The sequence below is a fragment of the Tupaia chinensis genome, unplaced genomic scaffold, assembly GCF_000334495.1.
Source record: "Tupaia chinensis unplaced genomic scaffold, TupChi_1.0 Scaffold000436_1, whole genome shotgun sequence".
Taxonomy (NCBI): domain Eukaryota; kingdom Metazoa; phylum Chordata; class Mammalia; order Scandentia; family Tupaiidae; genus Tupaia; species Tupaia belangeri.
The window spans coordinates 88-23,158 of NW_006159941.1; the positions used below are offsets into that span (position 1 = coordinate 88).

A 23,071-nucleotide genomic window follows, 5' to 3' on the forward strand; every position below is an offset into this window, starting at 1 on the left:
TTTTCATTATTAAATCCAAAAAGACCTTCAGGCTTGCAGGGTTTCTACTCTAGTTACTACTGTATCCCAATATTGCTTTGAAATTAAATGATTTGTGAATAAAATATCAATTGGAGAGCCCAAAAAATAATCCTGCAGACATAATATAGCATTTATTATCCATATGTAAGGACTTTCCAGATGACCTCAGGAACCTGGCACCTTCCCAAGTGGGTCTGGCATCACAGAGTGTTACCTTTGTGCCACCAGCCGGCCTTCAGCATGTGTCCTCACACGACAGGTACATACGGGGTACTCTGCTTCCCATGCGGAATACCAAATGGAGTCTGATACGTGTTTGGCTTCATTCCTGTAGGGAACGAGTTCCTTTGCTGCTCTCACGTGGGCGTGGGCGTGGGAAAGGGCAGGGCAACGTCTCCTGTAGTTTAACAGCACTGAGATCCATTTTGGTTTGAAGATGCAAGACAAAAATCACTGAAAAGTAAAAGAGTGAAACTTCAGTTAGTTAAATGGTATTGGGGACTGGGTTCTTCTTGTCGAATTTTCAACTTAAATTATGGTATGCCCAACCCCTTGTTTTCTCATTGAACATAAGATGTTTTAGCCTTTATTAAAAATATTTCTAGGCCTAGACCCATAGCTAGGTGGTTAAGGAAAACCAGATACCACATGGCTGACTGTGGTTCAAATCCTGCCCCAGTGACTTGCAAACATGCTGGGTATGTACACATGTGTAAATCCCAGTGGATGGAGAGATAGAGAGAAGAATACAGTGTGGCCATTTCCCCAATGGGGACTGGTTTTCCCTCTTCCTCTCTTTGTCTCTCTGTTTCTCTCGGGAAATTGCACCTATGCTCTGGAAACTTGAAATAAATAAATAAATACTCTGATATGTGAATGTCCGGCCTTGTAAATTCCTTTCTGGGAGCATAAGTGAACTCTACGGTGCTTCAAGATCGCTCTTACCATACTTGAGTGCTCCTTTTAGCCACCTTCGGACCCAAACTGTGGGAGAGTAGGCAATTGGGCTGTCTGTGCACTTCAAGATATACCCAGATCTTTTTTATTATTCTCTTGATATGATTATGGTGAAGACGACCACGTCACCTTGCTGAGCAATTCTTACGCACCTGGTTTGTGCGTGGTGATGCACAGACGTCACTTAATCTGCACCACAATCCTGTCATGGGGGTTTGTCTCATCGTCGGCTCTGTCTTCTGATAGGAAAGTATAAGAAATGCTCTTGGCAGTGGCTCTGACCTCCCATTAAGTGAGATTTGGTCCACTCTATAAAGTAAAAAGGGTTATTTTAAAGCAAGCGTGAAAATCATCTCGTTACCTTTACTCAGTGATCGGAATCTTCAGATGCTGCCTTTCAGATCCAAGCCACTAAGCTCAGTAAGTAAATGTCACGTCAACATCTTACGCTTTCATGGGGCACGGCTGATCTGAACACCGGCTGTTAATCAGACAACGGGATGTCGAAGCTAATCTTTTACAGCAGAGGGCAGCCTATGCCTGTGAAAGGAGTAAGATCGCCTTCCTCTTCACAGATCTCAAAACCACACCGGTCTTCACCCCCTTCCCTTTCCTTTCTCATGCACTTTCCTGAAAACGTATTACCTAAATTTAAGTGAGTCTTGTTAAATGAGTCTTGGTAGAAAATCTAAGTTTGGATGAAATAAAGTCCGCTAAGGAGCTGTGGACATGGCTCTTCCCTTTATTCTGTAGTGTTGGAGAACTATACGTCCTATTTTGTTTTGTGTAATTTTTTCCATACTATCTTACATTATAGAAAACGTCGAACATATGGGCAAGTACAGAAGACATTAAAACTGGTAAGGACAATTACCCATCATTCTAAAGCAAATTGCGTTAGATTTTAAGTTGTATTTCCTAAGCATATTTCCTAAGTAAACATGTCCTGTTTACCAGCAAAATCTGACCGAAAGTGATAAATGAAAGATGTGTTGATGATATGTCAGAAGTTTGCAATTGTCACCTTGTATCTATTGCTAACTCTTTGACAGATCTTGGAAACATGGTTTGAAGTATGTAATAAAGAATATTGTTGGGCTAGATGATGTGGATTTTCACCTTGACTCTGCCTGCTCCTTACTTTATGTAATTGGGCATATTACTTCTACCTTTCCAAGCCTGGACCTTCTCACCTATAAAATGAGGCTTAATAATTGTGCCCATAAAAAAAATAATAATAATTATACTCACTTCAGGGCCAGCAGGTGGTGTGGTGGTTAGGGCACTGGACTCATATGGCCAACCACTGTTTGAGTCCCAGACCTAGTAACTTGCTTTCTCACTTTCTCTCTTTCTCTATCTCTGGTGAGCACATATGCCCTAGAGCAAACAAATAAATAAATTTAATTAAATATATAATTATTTTAAAAATGTCTACAAAATATTTCTACAAAAAATAAATAATTGTACCCATTCCATAGGACAATAAGACTTCCTGGTGAATTTCTTACAGCATTGAACACAGTGTTTGGTCCAATCTGAATGTACAAGGACATTATTCACCCTAGACTTCATTCAGCTTCTTCACATTTGAAAGGAAGAAGTTAGAAGCAATCTCTAAGTGCACTTTCCATCGAATATTCTAAATTTTACGTGTGTTTAAGTTTTTATTGTTATTAACCTGGATTGGGTTGGAGGTATTGAATCAGAAAGAATCTTTAATTATTATTTTTTTAACATGAAAACATGTCATGCCAAACAGGCATTGACAGTAGGTATACACTTATTTCCTGGTTCATTGTAAAATGTCTCTAGGCTCTCACTTTGCTGTGTTCTTTCATGTTCCTTTTTTCCTCCCCCATCCTTTCATAAGTAAGGACTATATCATCTTTCAGTATTCCACTCAATTCAATTAGTGTCATTTATTGGGGTTCTAAATATACAAGGTACTTGCTAGCCACTGGAGGGGAAAGATGAGTGAGACACCAATTTTCCCCATCATGAAACTATTTCCTAGTAGAGGAAGATAAGATATGGTAACAAATAGCCAAAATGTAACAAAGAATGTGGCAACGAATGCTGAGGGAACTTTGATGCTGAGGGGGCAGAGAAATATACTGATTAAGATTCTGGGGGCTGCCAGGTGGTTAAAGGTGCTGAACTCCCAGTGTGGCTTGCTTTCCCACTTTCCCTCTCTCTCTTACTCTGTCCCTCTCTGTTCAAATTAAAATAAATAAATAAAGTTAAATAAAATAACTTTCATAAAAAAATTAATTAAAAGAAAAAGATTGTACAAACGGGGACCAGCAGATGGCAGAATGGTTACATGGCTGGAATCCCATATAGTTGACTATGGTTTGAGTCCCAGATCTGGTGGCTTGAAACGCAGGCTGGGCGCATAGGTGTGTGCACAAAATTCTGAGAGGAGAATAGAGGGTAAGGGATTGTGGTGTGGCCATCCCCTCCTGGGTGGTGGGAGGAAGATTGATTTTTCACTTTCTGTCTCTCTAGAAAGCACATGCATCCTATAGCAAAAATCTCTCTTAAAAAAAAAAAAAAAAAGAAGAAGAAATGAGCCTTCCAAGATGGATAGTCTTTTGATGGGATGAGATGGGGTGGGTGTGGGGGTATGGGAAAGCACATTCTCAAGAGAGAAAAGTTCAGAAGTTGTCAAGATTGTGGTTGTGGTCTGATCCGGGCAAAGTGAGAGTTTTACGGTAGGACCTAGCAGGAGGTAGGACTGAAGGGTTACAGGGAGGCCAAACTGAGGGCTTTGAATGCCAAGTTAAGGACTTTGAGCTTTCCAGGAGTGATGAGATAATAAAGAGATCAGATGATGAGATGAGAGCCATGCTTCAGGGGACAGTGTGAAGAATGGATTGAGGTGAAGAGAAATAGTAAGGAGAGATTATGTCAGCAGGTGGCTTTAGGGGTTTACACAGAGGTGTTACTGACCTGAATTACCACCCTAGTGGTAGAAAGAGCTCGTGGTTGAGAGATAAGTTAGAGGACAAAGTATTCATTCATTCTACTTGCATTAAACTAAGCACCTACTCTGATCACAATGTCAGTTAGCAGTGAAAATTCAGAGAGAAATCAGAAAATCTCTGCTGGGGAAATAAGTTTGTCACTACTTGGATTTGCAAGGATATTTATTATGGTGGAGGGAAGAGGATGGGTAATGAGGAAGTGCGACAAGCAGAGGGCAATAATGTCATTAGCAGGGAAAGTCAACACTGGAGAAGAGAGCAATTGAAAGGAGAATGGGATCTATTTTTTTTTTTTTTTTTTGGAATTGAATTCAGCATCTAAAGTTTAGTTAACAGATAAATAAATACCTGCATAAGAATAAAGGAATGCTGACTAGACCATGGCATGGTGGTTAAGGCTCAGATAACCACATGGCTGACTACAAAGTTTGAGTCCCAGATCTGGCAGCTTGAAAAAATGCCAGGTACATGTATGTTTGTGCCCAGAATCCCAAAGGGAGGGAAACTTGGAGAAGGGATTGCAGTACGACCATCCCTCATGGATGGGTGCTTTTTGATTCTGTCTCTCTCTGGCAAGCACATGTGACCTAAGAGAAAATAAAAAAAAAAAAAAAAAGAAAAAAAAAGGAAGGAAAGAAAGAAAAAGAATAAAAGAATGCACTAGTGCATGAAGGAATGGACAGAGGAATGGGAACCTTGTCATCTTCCGCTAATTGCGGACCTAAATAGCCTTACTTTGTAATTAAATGTGACTGAGCAAATAAAACTAAATATTCAGGGATTTATTTTTTTTATTATTTTAGAGGTTTTTGCTTTACAACATATGCACTCACAAGAGAGAGACAGAAAGAGAGAGACAGAGACAGTGAGAGGGAAAGTGAGAAATCACCACCCCTTGAGGGGGATGGCCATGCCGCAATCCTTTCTCCATTCTCCTCCCAGGATCTTTGGTATGCACATGTGCCTGGTTTGATTTTGAAACCACTGAGTCTGGGACTCAAACTACCATGTGATCAGCCATATGGGAGTCCAATGACGTAACTGCTATGCCATCTGCTAGCTCCCAGGAATGTTTTTTATAAGGAAGAGAAAAGAAAGAAGAAAAGTAAGAATGTGGCTTAGTTCTCTTTTTAAAAAACAAAAACAAAAACAACTCTGTAGACCTATGTGGCACACTAATAATACATTTTACTTCGATGCTTTACTTCTGATGTTATGTCAGTTCTCTATATGTTTATGTGTGTGAGTGTGTGTGTGTTGGGGGGTGTTTCCATGTTAGATATTTAACTACTTCATTTAACTATTTGACTTGTAATTAGAGCAAGTTCATCCTCATAAAATACTTTTTAAATCTCATTAAAAAAATTATTGGGCCATCAGGTGGCATGATGGTTAAGGCAGCTGGATGCCACATAGCCGGCTGCTTGGTTAGGGTCTCCGACCCAGCAGCTTGAAAAACACGCTGGGAGGCTGTGCATGTGTGCCCTAAATTCCAAGAAGGGCATAGAGGAGAAGTAATTGTGAGGAGCCATCTCTCCAGGGGTGATTTCTCACTCTCTCTCCTTTGCTCTCTTTCTGGATAGTGCACCTTACCTATGTCAAAATCTGAAAAAGTGATAATAAAATAAAATTATGGCACTGTGTCTTTCTTTCTTTCTTTCTTTCTTTCTTTCTTTCTTTCTTTCTTTCTTTCTTTCTTTCTTTCTTTCTGTGTGAGAGAGAGGGCATGAGTGGCAGAGAAAGAACAGTGTTTTTACAGAATCTCGCCATGTTGCCAAATTCCGGGCTCTACTCTGGCAGCCCTATATAAATATCTAGGTATAGGCACAAACGTGCATTTTTACTAACTCCCCAGGCTGTTTTTTTTCTCCCTTAATTGCCACATGGCACATGCACTCTCCAGAGAGAGAGAGATAGAGAGAAAGAGAGACAGAAAGGGAGCAGGAAGAAGCACTCCCCAGTGGGGCATGGTCATGCTGCAATCCCTTCTACTCCATTTCTCCATCCTGTTGGATTTGGGGCATGCATGTACATGTGCTGAGTGTGTTTCTTTAAGTCACCAGAGCCTGTATTTGAACTGTTGTTGGCCACATGGGATTCAGCTCCCTTAACCACTAGGCCACAATGCTGCTTCCCAAACTTTTTTATTCTTTTTAAGTTTTTGCCATAGGGTGTGTATAGTCACCAGAGACAGAAAGAGGGAAATTGAGAAATCACACCTGGGGAGAAGGTCATGCCACGATCCCTTCTCCTCCATTCTCCTTTTGGGATTTTCGGCAAGCATGCATACACACCCAGCATGATTTTCAAGTCGCCAGGTCTGGGACTTGAACCTTAGTCAGTCATGTGGAATTCCAGTGCTTTTACCACCATGCCATCTACTGGTCCCCTCAAATCTTTTTTGATGCAAGCTGGTCTCTAAAGTTCTCTACACCCATATAATAGTCAGCAGATTTGACCCAAGGCAAAAATATAAAAGGAATCTCAGACATGCTTTGGTTCTTCCCATGCCCTTTGGGGCTCCCCCAGAGGTGACCCCTGGCTTACTTTACCTCTACCCTACCTCTTCCCCAACACAGGTCACACATGTACACTTGCTTGCGCTCTCTCTCTCTCTCTCTCTCTCATAGTCTGAGGCCCAGCCTCAGGGGCACAAGGGTAATGCAACACTCTGTAATGTTGGAAGCCATATGGAAAATCAGGATTCCAGCTAGCCAAGCGTGAACGTGTGCCCATGATCCTGACTGACTGGCAGGCTTGGGTTGGGGTGGGGGAGATAGCAGCATGAGACTCTGTTACAAGTGCTCGTTTTTTTCTCTGTCTCTCTGTTTCTCTCCCTCTTGAGAGAAATACACTTTAAAATGAGAGAGAACTCAAAAAATTCTGCTGAGAAGCCTGAAGGCTCTAAAGATGCACTTTAAAATGAGTGAGAGAACTCAAAAGATTCTGCTGAGAAGCCTGAAGGCTCTAAAGATCTTTCTATTTTACTTAAGGTTAATAACATGAAGATATGATTTTCTCAGGTATCAGTATTAACCAAGCCTGTTTGGTGAGTGGAGTGGGTGGATTGGAGTCAACCAATCCCATCTTTCCTAGGAGGTATTACGGAGCCAACCCTGGCCCGTAGGGTATATGAATGACACACAAGTGAGCAGGTGAAAACAGGTCTCAGGAAATGCCTCTGTAAGTTTCACCCAATAAATACATTACACCAATAATGATGATAGCAACAAAATACTATGAACATAGGCTAACATTTACTGAGTGTGTATTAAAAATCAGGACCTCTAATCTCTTCTAATTTCATTGAATTAGTGGATACCTACTATTTGCATTTTCACAAAGAGAGATTAAAATTTTAAAAAAGAGATTAAGATGTAAAGCAGTTAACATATATCTAATATCACTCAGCTATTTATTAAGTGGTGGGGGTAGAACTCACACCCAGAGTCTACCCTCTTAAAATAGCAGAACGCACAGTTGACAAAACACGTGAACTGCTAACACAAACACTGCCACTCTGGAATATTGCTGTTATGGAGCTTTTCAGATTTTTCCTTAGAAATACTTATAAAATTTATTTTTATATATACAGATAGAAAACCATCTTTTGTAACCTGTTCAGTTGTATTTTTTCATGTAATGAAATATTTCTATGTACACAGAGCCTTAGTGAAAGACTGAGAATCTGCTCACTCCAAGTCTACTCAAGGTTCGGCAGCAGGAAATGCCCATCTAGCACGATGCCCACCGAGCACACAAGGCAGTGGCTTTATAAAATGCGAAGCCCAGCACCGAAGCAGATATCAAGACCACAAAGTCAGACAGCTTTGAAACCTCCTCCAGCACATTCTCACATTCCGTTATGTGACAGACAAGGCCAATGAGACCAAGAATGACCGCCATCCACCTTCTGGGGAGTAAGAAGTGAGTTGTGTTCCGTGTAATGCGATGCCAGGCAGCTGGCTCCACAGCCAATAGCTGCCAGGGCTTCTCCAAGGCCAGCGGCCCCCACCTCGTTCTCACCACCGAATGTCACAGCATGCCCCACACCAAGGAAATCTGTCCTATAGGATGTATAACTGCAAGAGGAAAGAAGGTTTTATGGGCTTGTGGTTTCCTCGGCTCTTACAATGTTGAATACAGCCTGCGTGCTGGCAGCTGGAAAACTCGAGAGAAACCGCGGAGGTTGGAATTGATTAGTTCCTGTTGGTCCCCCTCTTCCGCCCGCATCGTACCTGTCTCCTGATAAATAGGCACATGAGCAACTCCAGCTCAATATCCTCAACTGTGTGCAATAAAAATGTGCCTTGACCCTCTGAAATAAATTATACCAAATGGAGTTATTGTTTCCACTTATTATTTATTAGTCATGTCCTGTGGAGTGGTTAGTGGAATAAATACATTTTTTCCAGTGGAAAATGAATGTTTGACCTGTGAAGAGTAACTCTGCACTCGGATGTATGAATAGTCACAGAACAACTGTTCTCCCCGGTTGGGGCCCAGTTGAATTCTCTGAGCCTGAGCAAAATTCCCTTTTGGAATTAACGTATCTCTTTTTCCTTTTTTTCCTTTTCTAGTCCGTACATCAAGGTGTTTCTTTCTCCTGTCCTTTCTTTTCTGGTTGCCATGACAAGGTTCTTTAATAGCCCCTTTTAGAAGCCTAAAGAAGCAGAGTTTGGTGAGATAGGTTTTAAAGATGAATGGTCCAGGAATAGATTTTGAATGGATCTAAGAGGATGGCCACTTCAATACAAGATTTTGTTTGAATTAGAGAAAATGTTCTGCATCCGTAGTGATTTATTCAAAGTCCCTGTCACATGAAGATGTCTCATAACATATTAAAAATTTGATTAATTGGTCTTATTCCCAAAAATAAACTGGAAGAAGATGGAATAATGTTCAAGTTTGTTTCATTTCTTCTGAAAGAGAGAGAGAGACACTTAAACAGGGTCTTTATGCCTCAGTCCTTCCCAAGCTCACCCCGCCAGAATCAAAAGATCAGCAGTATGAGCATACCTGGCACATATAGGGAGTTCTTGGGACATGAACCTACGACATTCCCATATGACTTTAGCATTGTGGATGAGTTACCACTGTGCCACCACGACTGGCCTCAGATGGAATAATTTATATTGTTACCTAGCATATACTGATAATTTGGTAGATATGAATAGCAGTATCGAAGATGAATCAAGCTGCAAAAACTATAACTAGACCATACTTTCAGCCATAGAAGTAGTGCGCTGAGGAAGCATTCATGATTTTTCCCAGACTTTTTGCAATAAAATAACTCATGCAATACTGTTTGCCTTGTTCTACGTGATTTTATAACTCTAAGAATCTAGAGTGCCTTAAAAATGTAGGTGTTCATTCAGTGGTAGTTCCCCCATGATTCTGGTAGAATAGTGCTGAGTTACCTTGTAAGGTCCATAAAACTTCAATCAACCTTAAACTTCAACAGCAAACTATTTGTGGCCAGAGTGAGCTTTCTAAAGGATCATCAACACCTTGCTTAAACATGTCAATATCCTTTGGCCAGGAGGGTAAAGTATTCTCAAGAGTATGATCTGAAGAATTCTTTTCAACATGGCTCCAGGTCATCCGTCCTGCTACCTCCCCTCACTGTCTACTCTCCACTCATACCGCCAACCACCAGGGGGTCCCTACTACCATGTTTGTAATTATGCCTGGGTTCAAGTACACACTGGTCCTTTCACCAGGACCCTATGTCTCTCGGCCCAATCTCTAGCTTACCTATTCTTTTATTTATTTATTTTTTTGAGAGATATTTGGTATAGGGCATGTGTGCTCACTGAAGAGACAGAGAAAGAGAGAGAGACAGAGAGAGAGAGAGAGAGAGAGAGAAAGAAAGAAACAGAAAGTGAGAAATCACTCCCGGGGGAATGGTCACACTGCAATCCCTTCTCCTCCATTCTCTTTTAGGGATTTTGGGCATGCACTCCCACACACCGGGTGTGAGCTTCCAGCCACCGGGTCTAGGACTCAAACCACAGTTGACCACATGAGAATCCAGCATGGTAACCACTACACCACTAGTTGGCCCCTAGCCTACCTATTCTTAAAGCTGGCCTATATTCATTTCTAACCAGATGCCTTTCCTGACTGCTATAGGTAACTCTCATATAGTACTTCGTCAGCACTCTGAGCTATAGTTACTGTGGTAATTGTGGTAGTTACTCTGGTAATAGCTATTTCTCTGTTCCATGCTGAGCTCCACTGTTGGCCATCTCCTGAAACCTGGACTACTCTATTCTGTGGCAGGATGCCTCTGCTTTGTATGGATACCAGGGGGGATAATGAGTAATTTTTTTATTTAAAAAATTTTAATTATACCTTTATTATTTTTATCTTTTTATTACATTTAATCACTATACAGCTTTATAGTGTACAAAATGGTTTTGCCTAGCATGAGTATAGTGCAGTAGTCAAGTCAAAGATATTACCACATATTAGGTCATTGGGAAAGTCACAACACATTTTTCTATGTTTTTGTACGCAAAAATGTGTCATGACTTTTCCAGCAACTGATTCCATTATTGATAGATAACTTTCCATTTTGCATCTGTTAATTTTTTTTCCCTGATACCCTTTCTCCCACTCCCTATTACATACTTCCTATTATATCATCTCTAGTATCTACAGTTGCCCTCCCTGCTATTATACTTTCCAACCTTTCAGTTTCTGCCATAGAGGGCAGACATTTGGTATATATTAAGTGGAGGCATATCTCTTAAGAAGGCATGCCTCTCATAGCCTGGTTTGTTTTGCTTAGTATTAAATCATCTGTATTCATCCACTTTGTATCAAATGCTTGGATCTGATTTTTTTCATGGCTGAATAGTATTCTATAGTGTATATGTGCCACATTTTTCAATCCATTCATCTGTTCTTGAACTTTTGGATTGATTCCACTTCTTAGCAACTGTTACTAATGCTGCAATAAACATGGATGTACAAGTGTTCAACCAACTATTTTGCTGTCCTTTGGGTAGATATCCAGGGGTGGAATTGCTGGGTCATATGGTAGTTTTATTTGTAGGTTTTTGAGGAATCTCCATAGTGGCTTTACTAATTTACATTTCCAGGAGAATTCCTTTTTTCAGCCTAACCAGCACTTATCATTATTTTTTTAATCTTAATCATTCTGACTGGAGTTAAGTGTTATCTCATTGTGATTTTGACCTGCATTTCCCACATATGAGATATTGAACATTTTTCATATGCTTTTTAGTCATTTGTATGTCTTCTTTGAAGAGTTGTCTGTTCAGTTCATTTGCGCATTTTTAAATTGGATTTATTAGTTTTTCGTAGGCAAGCTGCTTGAGTTCTCTATATATGCTGGTTATCAGTCCCTTATCTGAGGCATAGTTTGCAAATACATTCTCCCAAAAGAATAGGTAATTTTTTATTATCCAGTAAATCACCATATAAGGATACATGAGAGCATCTGAATTTATTCAGGATTTAGAGGAGTATTAAAAATTTATAACTGAGCTGCAGAAATAACCCATAGAACCAAGCGTTAAACATCTGTGGACTGAGTCAGTTTGGTGGCCCAGCAGTAACACATGCTATAATAATAAAGCGAGGCTGGATCAATATGGAGGATTGTGGATTTGGTCTCCCATCAACCTGTACACACTGCATGCACAGCCCATAATCCTGGCTGGCTAGGAGGACTGGAGAGGGATCATGACATGAGACCTTGTTGGGGCTGTTTGTCTTTGCTTTCTCTCTCTTTCTGTCTCTTATAAAAGAAAGAAGTAAACTTCCAAAAAAGGATGAAAACATCCACAGACTACAAGTCGCTTGGCACCCATCCTCCTGCTGGGAAGGTCTCACTTTCTCAGCAGTTCCAGCCTCATTCCATGGAGCCTGCCTACTCTCTCTCAGCCTTCCCTCCCTCATGAACACTTCCCTCCTTTGAACACTTTTTCTCTTTATTTTATTGTAAAAGGATGACTCACTAGCCAAAGTAATCTCTTCGAACACAAGTCATGATTCCATGTATTCGAAACTTGACATTTTACTCAGCTAGAAGTCAAATGCTTACAGACCAATAAGATCTAAACTCAGGATGCCACTGCTTCTTAGATGTCACCTTCATTTCCTCTACTCCACCAAGACAGACCTCCTTGCTGCTCTTAGGAGATTCCAGATTTAGGTCTTTGCACTGAATAGTACTTCTTTCCTAGATTACTGTTTCCTAAACAACCACACAGCTAATTTTCTCACCTCGTACACATCTTTTCTCAAATGCCTCCTTTAATTTTTTTAAGAAAGATTTTTGCTATAAAGTGTGTGTACTTGCCAGAGAGACAGGGAGACAAAGAGACAAAAAGTGAGAAATCATCCCCCAGGGGGATGGTCACACTGCAATCCCTTTTCCTCCAATCTCTTCTCAGGATTTTGGGCATACATGCACATTAGTTCCCCCATGATTCTGGTAGAATAGTGCTGAGTTACCTTGTAAGGTCCATAAAACTTCAATCAACCTTAAACTTCAACAGCAAACTATTTGTGGCCTCCCACACACCGGGTGTGAGCTTCCAGCCACCGGGTCTAGGACTCAAACCACAGTTGACCACATGAGAATCCAGCATGGTAACCACTACACCACTAGTTGGCCCCTAGCCTACCTATTCTTAAAGCTGGCCTATATTCATTTCTAACCAGATGCCTTTCCTGACTGCTATAGGTAACTCTCATATAGTACTTCGTCAGCACTCTGAGCTATAGTTACTGTGGTAATTGTGGTAGTTACTCTGGTAATAGCTATTTCTCTGTTCCATGCTGAGCTCCACTGTTGGCCATCTCCTGAAACCTGGACTACTCTATTCTGTGGCAGGATGCCTCTGCTTTGTATGGATACCAGGGGGGATAATGAGTAATTTTTTTATTTAAAAAATTTTAATTATACCTTTATTATTTTTATCTTTTTATTACATTTAATCACTATACAGCTTTATAGTGTACAAAATGGTTTTGCCTAGCATGAGTATAGTGCAGTAGTCAAGTCAAAGATATTACCACATATTAGGTCATTGGGAAAGTCACAACACATTTTTCTATGTTTTTGTACGCAAAAATGTGTCATGACTTTTCCAGCAACTGATTCCATTATTGATAGATAACTTTCCATTTTGCATCTGTTAATTTTTTTTCCCTGATACCCTTTCTCCCACTCCCTATTACATACTTCCTATTATATCATCTCTAGTATCTACAGTTGCCCTCCCTGCTATTATACTTTCCAACCTTTCAGTTTCTGCCATAGAGGGCAGACATTTGGTATATATTAAGTGGAGGCATATCTCTTAAGAAGGCATGCCTCTCATAGCCTGGTTTGTTTTGCTTAGTATTAAATCATCTGTATTCATCCACTTTGTATCAAATGCTTGGATCTGATTTTTTTCATGGCTGAATAGTATTCTATAGTGTATATGTGCCACATTTTTCAATCCATTCATCTGTTCTTGAACTTTTGGATTGATTCCACTTCTTAGCAACTGTTACTAATGCTGCAATAAACATGGATGTACAAGTGTTCAACCAACTATTTTGCTGTCCTTTGGGTAGATATCCAGGGGTGGAATTGCTGGGTCATATGGTAGTTTTATTTGTAGGTTTTTGAGGAATCTCCATAGTGGCTTTACTAATTTACATTTCCAGGAGAATTCCTTTTTTCAGCCTAACCAGCACTTATCATTATTTTTTTAATCTTAATCATTCTGACTGGAGTTAAGTGTTATCTCATTGTGATTTTGACCTGCATTTCCCACATATGAGATATTGAACATTTTTCATATGCTTTTTAGTCATTTGTATGTCTTCTTTGAAGAGTTGTCTGTTCAGTTCATTTGCGCATTTTTAAATTGGATTTATTAGTTTTTCGTAGGCAAGCTGCTTGAGTTCTCTATATATGCTGGTTATCAGTCCCTTATCTGAGGCATAGTTTGCAAATACATTCTCCCAAAAGAATAGGTAATTTTTTATTATCCAGTAAATCACCATATAAGGATACATGAGAGCATCTGAATTTATTCAGGATTTAGAGGAGTATTAAAAATTTATAACTGAGCTGCAGAAATAACCCATAGAACCAAGCGTTAAACATCTGTGGACTGAGTCAGTTTGGTGGCCCAGCAGTAACACATGCTATAATAATAAAGCGAGGCTGGATCAATATGGAGGATTGTGGATTTGGTCTCCCATCAACCTGTACACACTGCATGCACAGCCCATAATCCTGGCTGGCTAGGAGGACTGGAGAGGGATCATGACATGAGACCTTGTTGGGGCTGTTTGTCTTTGCTTTCTCTCTCTTTCTGTCTCTTATAAAAGAAAGAAGTAAACTTCCAAAAAAGGATGAAAACATCCACAGACTACAAGTCGCTTGGCACCCATCCTCCTGCTGGGAAGGTCTCACTTTCTCAGCAGTTCCAGCCTCATTCCATGGAGCCTGCCTACTCTCTCTCAGCCTTCCCTCCCTCATGAACACTTCCCTCCTTTGAACACTTTTTCTCTTTATTTTATTGTAAAAGGATGACTCACTAGCCAAAGTAATCTCTTCGAACACAAGTCATGATTCCATGTATTCGAAACTTGACATTTTACTCAGCTAGAAGTCAAATGCTTACAGACCAATAAGATCTAAACTCAGGATGCCACTGCTTCTTAGATGTCACCTTCATTTCCTCTACTCCACCAAGACAGACCTCCTTGCTGCTCTTAGGAGATTCCAGATTTAGGTCTTTGCACTGAATAGTACTTCTTTCCTAGATTACTGTTTCCTAAACAACCACACAGCTAATTTTCTCACCTCGTACACATCTTTTCTCAAATGCCTCCTTTAATTTTTTTAAGAAAGATTTTTGCTATAAAGTGTGTGTACTTGCCAGAGAGACAGAGAGACAAAGAGACAAAAAGTGAGAAATCATCCCCCAGGGGGATGGTCACACTGCAATCCCTTTTCCTCCAATCTCTTCTCAGGATTTTGGGCATACATGCACATGTGCCTGGCCTCAGTTTATAGCCACCAGGGTCTGGGACTAGAACCATGGTTGACTACATGGGAGCCCAGCAATGTAACCATTACGCCATCTGCTAGTCCCATGAAATGTCTCCTTTTCAATGAATCCTATGCTGACCATCTTTAGTGAACACATCCCCTCTCACTTGCTCTCTCACTGCCAACACTCTTGCCCTTAAATAATTAAGTATGATCTTCTACCTCTCTTCATAAAACTATAAGCTCCATGAGAGCAAGAATCTTAGGTTTTGTTCATTAGTAGTTTCCAACAGTCAGTAGAGGCTAGCACATAGTATTTTCTCAATAAACACTTGTTACATGAATAGATTGCTGCTAACTCATACATCTCCTTCTCTCCTCACCTTTAAGGGGTCTTTTTGTTTTTTTAAATAAAGACAGCTTCCACCCTAAATATATTGGCTAATTTGTTTTATATTTTCTATTCTATTGAAATCGGCTATTTGTTCACTTGCAATCCCCATTAGACTACCTTTAAGTTCCTCGAGAGTTGTGGCGTACATTCTTATTAATTGCTGAGAGCATCTTAATAGCAAGTTGGTTGGTTTATAGCAGGTCTCAATAAACTGTTGAAATAAAACAACAATCATACTTGGCATTTATATAGTAATTTATTTATATACAGAGGGCTTTAAATCCTCCCACAGAGCAATAATATCATTTTCATTTTAAAATAAAGGAAGCCAAAGCTCAGTGGATTGCCATAATTAATCAGTCATTCTGTAAGGAGCAATCCTGAAATTTATGCCTCTAAATCCATGCCCCTTTTTTGTCATTATCTTGTCCCGCTCTCTCATTCTTGGACCCACTATTTTCTGGGACTCTCTATTTGTTACTATATTCACACTGCCAGGATGAGTGGGTTGTTAAATCTATTGAAATCAACATCAGACACATTAAGAAGGCATATTAGGGGACCAGCAGTTAGCATAATGGCTATGTTGCTGGACTCTCATGTAGTCGACCGCGGTTTGTGTCCTGGACCTGGTGGCTTAAACTCACGCCGGGCGTGTGTGCGTGCATGCCCAAGATCCCGAGAGGAGAGTGGAGGGGAAGGGATTGCAGTGTGGCCATCCCTCCTGTGGGGTGATTTCCCGCTTTCTGTCTCTCTGTCTCTCTCTGTCTGTCTGGTGAGTGCACACGCCCTATGGCAAAAACCTCTAAAAAAAAGAAAAAAAAGAGTGCTTAAAAAAAATAAGAAGGCATATTAGTTACGTCATGCAACCATGTCTCCTGCTGTGGGTGTTTTTGAGGCAGCCCCTCACACAGATGATAGGAGTTACTCTAGAGCATGTACCTCCTCAGTGGTAATAGTGAGATTCCTGAATTTACCATTTCATAAGCCCTGCTTCTTTGCCAGTATCCAGCAACTCCTCATAAATATTCATTTACATCAGTGTACATAAGCAAGTACTTTTGCATTAGCAAAAATTAATTAGCTTATTCATTTTTCTTTGCTGTCATTTCTAAGGCTTTTTCTACTTTAAAACAGTATTACCTAACATTGTAAATGCCTCTTTTTGTAAATGCAAAAAGATATTCTTTTGCTTTTGTTTTTCCTCAGGTATGTGATAAGGGAAATTCCATTCCTATTTTCTCATTTGTTTACACTATGGAGATCAACATATTCCCTTTCCATGGTCTTTCTGTATCCAAGTGACAAGCTTAAGAATTTACACCAAGTCAAAAAAAAAAAAAAAGAATTTACACCAAGCCAAGAGCACAGTCAGGATTCCAGAACATAAACCCTCTGAACACTTAACCTTGGGTCCTTAAGAAACAAGCACTTGGAATATCACCTCTAAAGGAATTAGTTGGCTATTGCTTGGGACCTTTCTCTGCATGGTGAAATCCTGCCAAAATGCATTTTCTATTCCACTGACTTGAAGTAGAAATCACAGCAGCAATTTCCATTTCTAAGTCAGGAGCATGGGTCTAAAACATAGATTTAGGGACCAGCAGTGGGCCTAATGGCTATGTCGCTGGACTCCCATGTAGTCAACTGTGGTTCAAGTCCCAGACCCAGTAGCTTAAACTCACACCAGGCGCGTGTGCGTGTGTGCCCAAGATCCCAAGAGGAGAATGGAGGAGAAGGGATTGCGGCATGGCCATCTGCCCGGGGGGCGGCGCGGGGGGGGTTGATTTCTTGCTTTCTGTCTCTCTGTCTCTCTCTGCCTTTCAGGTGAGCACATGTGCCCTGTAGCAAAAACCTCTCAAAAAAAAAAAAATGCAGAAAACACAGATTTAATTATAGAAATGGCAATGCCTGACACTGCCCGTATTAGCGTTTGTTTCTTTGATGTGCCAGTTATATTTGTGTACCATAGTTATAAATAGTAAACAAAATATTTTTTGCGTATCTCTTTGAAACGTCCAACTCAAAGAGGTGAATTCACAGTGTAGGTTAGCACCAAGCAGTTGATTCCCCAAAAGAGGGTAGTTAAGGCATTATGGCTCTAGAATTTCATTGATTACCAAAAGTTTTCTATGTTCTTCAGCTTAGATTAATGATAGACAATGATAGCAAATTTCTTCTCAATTGCTGTGAGTTCTTTTAAAATATTAGCTCACTTTCCTCTAAATGAGCGTAAAGATTTAACCTAAGCCAATGTCTCTGTATATGTTGCTGAGAGCTATGGACAGGAATAGGATGCCTTAAATGCAATTGAGGTGTGAGAAATGACACTGGAACAAATGGCAAGGAAGAGAAAGGAACATAATGAGGAGAAAAAAAGGAAGTCTTGAGATGCCATCAGTCAAGTGCATAAACTGATAAAATAGCTCTTGGTTTGGGATCAACAAATCATTGGGCTACAAAGACAAGGCCACCTGTACCAACCCCAACCATTTCTTTGACCATGGCATTCATTTTATCTATTGTGAATTGCTGCAGAGTCATGCATTATAAACGATAATGGATCTATCACATAGAGACAGGAGTCATCTTCTGAGACTTCATGGACAATTCCATATTATGGAAAAATTATGCATGGAATTAAAATTTTTTTCACTGTAATAAACTCATACCCTAATTCCATTTTCCACGAACTTTCTGAGGTTCCCCATGTTGTCAGCTATTTTACTTTATCCTCTAATAGCTTCTGATATTCCTCCTAATCAAAATAAGACCTCATGGGTAGATTTGAATGTTTATAGTTTCTTCTCTTTAATAAAAAATGGCTTTTAAAATATTGAGGTAGATAGCTTAATGGAGCCTGAATAAATTTCTTGCCATGTGTTAGTTCTACTCCATGCTAAAAACTCATTGAAAGATGGCTTGCCAGATAATACACAGATGCAGAAATATCTCATGAAGTCCATGGTAATTATTCCTCTGAAGATTCTTGGGGTTCATTTTCTTTCTCAAGATAGATCTGCAAATCTGACAGTAATTGTACTGTATCAGGTGTGTGAAACTGTTAAATAAATGTAAGGAAAAGATAGGATACTTAAAATGTCATGTCAAAGCAAATAACTGGGAGCTTCACAGCAGAGACAACTTTACATCAGTGTAGATGCCAAACACATGGAAGCAATTAATAGAAATATTTTCAGTGAGAAATAGAAGCATATCTATGGTCATTGCTGAAATGCATTAAACAAGATGAACTTTTTGGAGAAAGTGAAAAAATAATATTTGCTAAAAAAATAAAAGCTTTTGGCTGTCGTACAGCAATGTGTAATATAGTGTTTCCAAGGTTCCAGGGTTTTAATCCCCTTTATACATGAGCACGTTGGAAACAGCAGATTCCTATTCAATTCACCTTCAGATTCAAGGACTGGACTAATGTCTGTTGGCCTCCTTGAAGGATTTTCCTAGAATGATTGTGCCGTCTGGAATATTGTTTATTTGTTTTCAAACCGAAGAAAAAGAATTTAGAGCTGGATGTGGATCACAAAGTGCATATGTCTTTTAAGAAATCATTTGCTGAAAAATTACTAACATTTCCAAAAAAAGCAAAATTGTTTCCCATCCCATTTCTTTTACTCCTTAAGCCCCAAATGACCTAAGCTTAAAGACACTTGAAAAATAAAAGTCTCCAGAGGATGCTCAGTGTGTGGAATGAATTAGAAAGAACCACAATGGCACTAAAGTTAATAATTATATAGTAAAAGAATGAAAAGTTGGCATGCTTCAGAAGTTAACATAACAAACAGGGAACACACTTTGCCAAATTTAGGATGAGCTCAAAAACAGGAACTTCGAACTACAGTGGTGTGTCTTTTGTATATCTATTTAAAGTTGATTTTCTGTGTTTTGGAGGAAAAAAAGCCTAAAAATATATATTTTATAAGAGACAAAAAGCTGTTGAGCATTAAATGGCTCTTAGAAAAATCATATATTTATGATTCATATATAAATGAGTCAGAAACATATGGATTAGATTTCTCTTAAATGTGTTCAAATATTATGAAGGGGGAAGGCACTTGGCAAATGTGTTGGAAGTTTTTCAAAACTAGGATGTCCAAATGTATATTTTTTAAACTGTAAGAAAACATGGATTTGCCCAAGACTTAGTGATTGGCTTAAGCAGGTAGATCTGATAGTCATAGAAGGTCCTTTTAAATAATTTCCTTGACAATGGAATGACGAGCCTATGCCTTCGTGAAGGAATCATTTGCTAGTGCTCAACCAGACACAGTGGAAACTCATCTGAAAAGCAAGGAATTGAAAAATCTCAAATCTAAGAGGACTGAGCAAGGCCAATTTTAGACATTAAATTTTCAATGTCTAATTATGCATTGACCTTAACAAGATTTAATATGCTTTCAGACTTTTGGTAGATATATTGGGTTGTCTCATTTTATACTATGCAATTACTTAGCGTGAGATTAAAAATGCTCGGTAACCTGTAATGCGTGAGCACCACGTTCAGAGGAAACACTGGTACCTCCATGTGTACCAGCTCAATGTCAGTCCTAACAAGAGCTATCTTTTTAGAAGGGTGAGTTTAATAAATCAAATATCCTGTGGAACTCTGGAAATAAAGCTGTGTGGAAGATGTCAGTTTCCTGTGGTAACTCATTTCGTTAGACCCCATGTCAGTGTGGTCAGGATCTGATCTGGACCAGTAAGTCGTGCCCTTGATTCATGTTTTGAGTGCACTCCAACCCTACCCGTCTTTTCGCAGATTCCTGACCCTACCCCCCCACAAGGTGGTCCAGGCAAGACTGTGAGAGAGGTCAGTGCAACCCATTGCCAGAAAACGGAATCAAGATTTATGGGCCACAACCACAATATGACTATTATTTCTATAATAACGCTATGATTATCTGTGTTGGCTCTCATTTCATTACACAATCTCTTAACATATTTCTTGATGATGCTGGCATTATTAGAAATTCTTTCCCAATCAACTAACTTTTATTTTATCTGGCATGAAACAACAAGGCTTGTGAGACTTTTCACTATATCATGGCTCCATTTGTGTTCGTTTTGCTCTCATCAATGCAGAATCTGTCAGAACTGAGGCTTTTGTCCAGCTTTCAGGAAACTATGTGTATCTGTGTGTGTGTATAAATACCGGGATTATAATATTTTCTTTTAAAGTACTCATGGATGTTTGGATTGTTCAGATTTATTTTTAGGCTTTTCTCTTTACTGGAATAAATTCTCCCTAAAGAAATGGTGCTCTATAATTCCTCCATGATAGGCGCAAAGAACAAGTTTTTATAAACGCAGTGATGAAATGCTCCTCCCCCCCAAAAAAAGTAAGAACGAAGTATTAAAGTCTGGCTCCTTGGCCTGGTGGTTTAGACAGCTGGATCCCATATAGTTGACCACATATTTGGAGTCCCAGACCTGGTGGCTTAAAGAAGATACCAAGTGCATGTACGTGTGTCCCAAAATCCTGACAGAAGGGAGAAAGGAAGAGAAGGGATGGCAGTGTAACTGTTCCCCAAGGGGGATGCTTTCTCCCTCTCTCTGTCTCTCTCTGGAGAGCACATGGGCCCTCTACCCAAAAACAAAATAAAAAATAAGCAAACAAACAAACAAAAGGATTAAAAAGCATGCAGGTGACTTGACCAATTTTAGAGTAGTTTTAAAAAAATAAAACTGGGCCATCCGGTGGTATGGGGGTTCAGGCAGCTGGATCCCATTGACTGACTGTGCCATTAGACCTGGACACTTGAAACACATGCCCAAAACCCAGACAGGAAAATGGAAAAGAGACGGTGGGGTGGCTATACCCCTGGGGGATGCGTTCTCACCTCCTCTCTCTCTCTCTCTCTCTCTCTCTCTCTCTCTCTCTGGTGAGTACATGCACCTTATGGCAAATTTTAAAAATAAATAAGGAAATAAAACTATCTCTTCATGGTAACTCTAGGCAGATAAAAATTAGCATAAGAAAATCTTTCTTTTGAGAACTGATTGACTTTTCCATGGAGGGGGAATATCAGTTTCTGGGAGTTAGCATTTAAAGTCTGAAAATGAGAAAAAAATGTTTTTAAAATCTACCTCAAAATAAAAGCTAGTTTCAAATGATACACATTATATAAAGTGCCCAATCCGATCATAGCTTTCTTTTGTTAAACACTGGCATATAGTGGATGTTTAATACACTTCCTGTTTAATACACAGGTAAATTCTGTGAGGTACTTGGGAACCGTACTTACACTATCAGTTTCCTACACTGTAATCAGACAATATTAGTAACAACCTCAATAGTTGTGAGGATTAGTGGCCAGATGATGGTGCAGTAGTAAAGTTGGAAGCTTGACGCTGACTCACATGGGAAGATTTCTGATGTGTGTTTCCAGAGATGTCTCTGACATGTGTGTGCACATGATCCAGGACTGGCTGAGTGTGGAAGTGGATTGTGGTGTCAAGACCCCGGTGGAGAGCTGTCGTTCACTCTCCCTCTGTCTCTCTGTCTCTCTGTTGCTCTTACTCATGGAAATAATAAAGTAACTTGAAAATGATTTTTAAGAGTAAATGAGATAAAGAATGTAAAATATTTGATACAGTGCCTGTTTTACAATAAATGTTTAATGACTGAGAACTGAGGTTATTACTACAATGTCTCTCTTAAAGGAAGACCACCAAGCTTGAAGCTGGTAGAGTTATAGACATATTAAAATGGCAGCTCAGATAGACACAGATTTGCCTGATTCCAAAGAATATGTTCTTAACCCCTAAACTATATTAATTCCCTATAGTACATGCAAATGCATCAGTTCTGAGATTTCTCTTTTTATCTCCAAGTATGTTGTTAATGATTTCCAGGCCTTCCTTAGACAGAATCAAGAAAATATTTTTTAGTTATATTTCTAAGAACATGTGTTTCTCCTGTCTCCTTGTCTCAAAGGTAAGGATTCTACAACTAGTGAGTTGCTGTAATTATTTTGCCCAAATGTGATTCTATGTACGTTGAAAATATTTCTAGGTAAATGCTCAGCTCAACATTTCAGGTTGTACCATGGAGATCATGTTCTGCACCGGCGCAGATTTCAATGAAATGGACCATGCAATTTTATAATCATGCGTGTATCTGATTTACCTGAAACCTCATTTAGTCTCCATGGAAGCAGCAGCTAACATCTGGCTTTACTTTGAAAGTCCACAAAAGGGTCTTGTATGTGAGTCCACCATATAACGTCATCCTAGCCATAACTGTGCATACAAGAGGAAACTTAAGAGAGTCCTTTCATGGAAAGTCTGAGCGACTCTAATATCCACTTAGTGAAGAAGCCTTCAGAGAAGGAGGTACAACCCTTCCAGTTTGGAGAAGAAATGCCAACTTCAGAAAGGCATAGTGTTTTGAATACGCCCTCGGTTCACTCAAGTGACCGTAGTTCTCCATTGGGTTTGAGAGCAGTGTTGGTATTTTATTGTTTGCTTCCATGTGGTTCTGGCTGCTATGGGAACCACCACTTTGGTATTCTAATGGTCAGCACATCTGACTCACTTTGGGGAAAGGTACAGTAACGCTATGGCACACTCTCAGGAAAAAGCATGGAAAGCAAAACAAAATCTATGACCCCCTTAAAATAAAAGGAGACTGTCTGACATCCAGATCAGGCTACA

The 23,071-nt window shown here is 39.7% G+C and overlaps 1 long non-coding RNA gene across 1 annotated transcript; it reads right to left on the reverse strand.

Moving 5' to 3' along the window:
- Window positions 1-241: 241 nt before the first annotated feature.
- LOC102491474 (uncharacterized) lies at window positions 242-22,769 on the reverse strand. The gene is made up of 3 exons (XR_335532.1): window positions 22,545-22,769; window positions 1,131-1,287; window positions 242-474 (listed from the first exon to the last, which is right to left on the reverse strand). It is a non-coding gene; the product is annotated as an uncharacterized LOC102491474 (long non-coding RNA).
- Between the last annotated feature and the right edge of the window lie 302 nt (window positions 22,770-23,071).